The sequence below is a fragment of the Schistocerca serialis genome, unplaced genomic scaffold, assembly GCF_023864345.2.
Source record: "Schistocerca serialis cubense isolate TAMUIC-IGC-003099 unplaced genomic scaffold, iqSchSeri2.2 HiC_scaffold_213, whole genome shotgun sequence".
NCBI classification, from domain to species: domain Eukaryota; kingdom Metazoa; phylum Arthropoda; class Insecta; order Orthoptera; family Acrididae; genus Schistocerca; species Schistocerca serialis.
The window spans coordinates 67,501-72,500 of record NW_026047777.1 but is presented as its reverse complement, the minus strand read 5'-3'; the positions used below and the strand labels follow the sequence as shown (position 1 = coordinate 72,500).

At 62.5% G+C, this 5,000-nt stretch overlaps 1 pseudogene; it reads left to right on the top strand.

Annotated features, from left to right (window-relative positions):
• LOC126444016 (large subunit ribosomal RNA) overlaps window positions 1–5,000 on the top strand; it is a 7,960-nt pseudogene that overhangs the window by 984 nt on the left and 1,976 nt on the right.

Here is a 5,000-nt window from a genome sequence, read left to right as displayed (position 1 = left end):
AAAGGCGTAATGAAAGTGAAGGTCTCGCCTTGCGCGGGCCGAGGGAGGATGGGGCTTCCCCGCCCTTCACGGGGCGGCGGCCTCCGCACTCCCGGGGCGTCTCGTCCTCATTGCGAGGTGAGGCGCACCTAGAGCGTACACGTTGGGACCCGAAAGATGGTGAACTATGCCTGGCCAGGACGAAGTCAGGGGAAACCCTGATGGAGGTCCGTAGCGATTCTGACGTGCAAATCGATCGTCGGAGCTGGGTATAGGGGCGAAAGACTAATCGAACCATCTAGTAGCTGGTTCCCTCCGAAGTTTCCCTCAGGATAGCTGGTGCTCGTACGAGTCTCATCCGGTAAAGCGAATGATTAGAGGCCTTGGGGCCGAAACGACCTCAACCTATTCTCAAACTTTAAATGGGTGAGATCTCCGGCTTGCTTGATATGCTGAAGCCGCGAGCAAACGACTCGGATCGGAGTGCCAAGTGGGCCACTTTTGGTAAGCAGAACTGGCGCTGTGGGATGAACCAAACGCCGAGTTAAGGCGCCCGAATCGACGCTCATGGGAAACCATGAAAGGCGTTGGTTGCTTAAGACAGCAGGACGGTGGCCATGGAAGTCGGAATCCGCTAAGGAGTGTGTAACAACTCACCTGCCGAAGCAACTAGCCCTGAAAATGGATGGCGCTGAAGCGTCGTGCCTATACTCGGCCGTCAGTCTGGCAGTCATGGCCGGTCCTTGCGGCCGGCCGCGAAGCCCTGACGAGTAGGAGGGTCGCGGCGGTGGGCGCAGAAGGGTCTGGGCGTGAGCCTGCCTGGAGCCGCCGTCGGTGCAGATCTTGGTGGTAGTAGCAAATACTCCAGCGAGGCCCTGGAGGGCTGACGCGGAGAAGGGTTTCGTGTGAACAGCCGTTGCACACGAGTCAGTCGATCCTAAGCCCTAGGAGAAATCCGATGTTGATGGGGGCCGTCATAGCATGATGCACTTTGTGCTGGCCCCCGTTGGGCGAAAGGGAATCCGGTTCCTATTCCGGAACCCGGCAGCGGAACCGATACAAGTCGGGCCCCTCTTTTAGAGATGCTCGTCGGGGTAACCCAAAAGGACCCGGAGACGCCGTCGGGAGATCGGGGAAGAGTTTTCTCTTCTGCATGAGCGTTCGAGTTCCCTGGAATCCTCTAGCAGGGAGATAGGGTTTGGAACGCGAAGAGCACCGCAGTTGCGGCGGTGTCCCGATCTTCCCCTCGGACCTTGAAAATCCGGGAGAGGGCCACGTGGAGGTGTCGCGCCGGTTCGTACCCATATCCGCAGCAGGTCTCCAAGGTGAAGAGCCTCTAGTCGATAGAATAATGTAGGTAAGGGAAGTCGGCAAATTGGATCCGTAACTTCGGGATAAGGATTGGCTCTGAGGATCGGGGCGTGTCGGGCTTGGTCGGGAAGTGGGTCAGCGCTAACGTGCCGGGCCTGGGCGAGGTGAGTGCCGTAGGGGTGCCGGTAAGTGCGGGCGTTTAGCGCGGGCGTGGTCTGCTCTCGCCGTTGGTTGGCCTCGTGCTGGCCGGCGGTGCAGGATGCGCGCGCCTGCGCGGCGTTCGCGCCCCGGTGCTTCAACCTGCGTGCAGGATCCGAGCTCGGTCCCGTGCCTTGGCCTCCCACGGATCTTCCTTGCTGCGAGGCCGCGTCCGCCTTAGCGTGCTCCTCCGGGGGCGCGCGGGTGCGCGGATTCTCTTCGGCCGCCATTCAACGATCAACTCAGAACTGGCACGGACTGGGGGAATCCGACTGTCTAATTAAAACAAAGCATTGCGATGGCCCTAGCGGGTGTTGACGCAATGTGATTTCTGCCCAGTGCTCTGAATGTCAACGTGAAGAAATTCAAGCAAGCGCGGGTAAACGGCGGGAGTAACTATGACTCTCTTAAGGTGGCCAAGTGGCGGCGGTGTGGCTGCATCCGGACTTGGCTTCTCGAAGTGCGGTCTTGATGTAGTCGTGCTGCTGCTGCGAGGTGCCTTCCTTGGGTTATAGTTACAGGGAGAGTGACGCGCAATACATGGGCCTAGCCCTCTTAGCCTCTCCTCTCCTGCGGTCTTCTCCCCTTCTCGTGGGCCCGCTGATTTCGCAGAGTGGAAGACCGCACCAGGGGCTTGGGGGGGTTACCAGCCCCCCCTCGCACTATCCCTTTTTTAGTTGGGGGCAGTAAGCAGAGAATAAGTGGTGGCCCTTCCGCTGAAGGTGCCACCCCAACTCCCCCAGCACCTAGCCGGCCAACCGGCCGTGCCGAAAATCTTGTAACTTTTGCAGCTATGTATACCTGTAGTGAGTGCCACCGCAGCTTTACAACCAAGAACGGTCTCGGGGTCCATCGCCGCCGCCAACATCTTGCGGCCGCCAACGCGGAGATCGTCACGGAGAGGCATCGCGCGAGGTGGACGGAGGAAGAAGTCCTGTCGCTCGCCAAGGCGGAGGCCGAACTGTTCCTTGAGAGGGACGCCCGGTTCTTCTTCGTCAATCAAGAACTCATCAGGATGTTCCCCGACCGAACGCTCGAGGCAATCAAGTGCCGACGGCGGCAAGCTGCCCACAAGCAGCTTGTCCGCCAATTCATGGAGGCGCTTGAGATCGGTCGGGGGGAAGAGCCGGCGTCCCGCCGGGGAGCAGCGAGCCCGCTGCCTGACGCGGGCGAGGCCGCTGCGCCGCCCGTCGACGCAGCCGAGGACTTCGCGGCCGACACCACCGGGCCGCCGCCGGAGGGGCCGACTGACGCCGCCATCTGGGAGCATCTGGCGGGGCTACCCGCTTCCGCCCAGCGTTTCTCTGCCCTGGATCGTGTCATAGGTCTGGGGCGGGGCACGCCGCCCGATGTCATCCTGGGCATGCTCCCGGATGCCCTTGCGTCGGTCGGGTCCAGAGGGGAGAGATCGATCACCAGGACACAGCGGCCGCGCCAACCATCGAAGCGGCCGCCTGCCGCGCCGCCGACGCAGAAGCGCAAGCGGCGCCGCTGGGAGTACGCGAGAACGCAGGATGCCTTCCGACGGTCGCGTGCACGTTGCGTGCGCGGCCTCTTGGATGGCACCCTGCTCCAGCCGCCACCTGCCATCCCTGGTCTGCTGGACTTCTGGGCGGACCTCTTCACCAAGAAGCCCATCTCCACGGCGGGCTTCATTCGTGACCGCCTCCTCCCGCACTCAGAGCCTGTCGCTCTCGAGTGCATATGGGGGCCGGTCACACATGAGGAGGTCGCCGCCGCGTTGCCGCCCAGGGGATCAGCAGCCGGGCCGGACGGCCTTACCCCAGCGGAGTTGCGGCGCCTGCCGCACGAAGTCCTGGTGAAAGTGATGAATCTCTTCCTTCTGGCCCGCGCCCTTCCGGAACGCCTGCTTCGCGCGCGGACGTCCCTTCTCCCGAAAACGGCTGCACCAACATCCCCCGCTGACTTTCGCCCCATTACGGTCTGCTCGGTGTTGGCGCGGACCTTTCACAAGGTTCTCGCGTCACGCCTGATGCGCGCATGTGCTGTGGACGAACGTCAGCGGGCATTCATCCCTCGGGATGGGATGTTGGAAAATACCTTCATCTTGGACACTGCTCTCACCGACGCAGTTCGCTCCTGCCGCTCTGTCTTTGTGGCATCGATCGACGTATCTAAGGCATTCGATTCGGTAGATCATGCTGCCCTTCGCCCCGTGCTGAAGGCGCATGGCCTGCCGGATTGCTTTGTCGAGTATGTCGAGCGGTGCTACGAGGGCAGCACGACAGTGATAGCGGACGGCGCCGGCGTGGGCGTGTCTGTGCAGCCAGCACGGGGCGTTCGCCAGGGCGATCCCCTCTCCCCCCTCCTGTTCAACTTTGCGGTGGACTACGTTTTAGGCCAACTGCCCTCCCACATCGGAGCTCGGATCCTCGGTCGCAGAGTCAACGCGGCGGCCTTTGCAGATGACGTCTTGCTGTTTGCAGCGACCCCGAGGGGCTTGCAGTCCCTCATCGACGCAGCTACCGCAGCCCTCGCCCACCTGGGGCTGCAGATCAACGCCCGGAAGTGTTTCACCCTCGCCTTAGTCGCGTCAGGGCGCGAGAAGAAGGTGAAGGTGGACAGCAATGTCACCTTCACAGCAGGCAATACCACCATGCCTGCCCTGCGTGTGGGTGAAACCTTCCGGTACCTGGGGCTGCAATTTTCCACGGCGGGTCGCTGTGTCTTCAATCCACGTAGCCACCTGGTGGAGCAGCTTGACGTCATCTCCCGAGCTCCGCTGAAGCCGCAACAGCGCCTCCACGCTCTCACCAACGTACTTCTCCCTGGCCTGTACCACGGGCTGGCCCTCAGCCGCACCCGGGTGGGTGCATTGAAGTCGGCCGACGTTACCATCCGGGCCGCCGTCAGGAGATGGTTCCGCCTTCCGGCGGACACCCCCCTGGGATACTTCCACGCTCCTGTTGCCCAGGGGGGCCTCGGCATTCCATCTTGCCGATGGATGGGTCCGACCCTCCGTCGGTCCCGTCTCCTGGCGCTGAAGAAGATAGGGCCAGCCTGCGACGGTGCAGGCATGGATGAGGTACAGCGTGAGATCGAGGTGCTGGAGCGCCACCTAATGTGGGAGGGCCACCTCCTCAAATCGTCAACGCAGGTTGGGGAAATGTGGGCGGCGCGCCTACACATCGCCATTGACGGTGCGGCATTGTCATCTTCTGCCGCCGTCAGTGGCCAACATCAGCGGGTCGCCGACACCAGTCGCCTGCTATCTGGGCGTGAATACATCGACGCCCTCCGCGCCCGCATCAACGCCTTCCCTACGAAGGCACGGCGCAGTCGCGGGCGGGAGGCGGACACCAGATGCCGCGCGGGGTGCCAGGCCGTGGAGACCGCCAACCACGTACTTCAGGCTTGCTTTAGGACGCACGGGTCCCGGGTCAAGCGCCATGACGCTGTAGTGCGTTATGTCGCCCGTGGACTCGCGCAGAGGGGCTTCAATGTCTCTGTGGAGCCCCACCTCCGTACACCTGAGGGCATCCGCAAGCCTG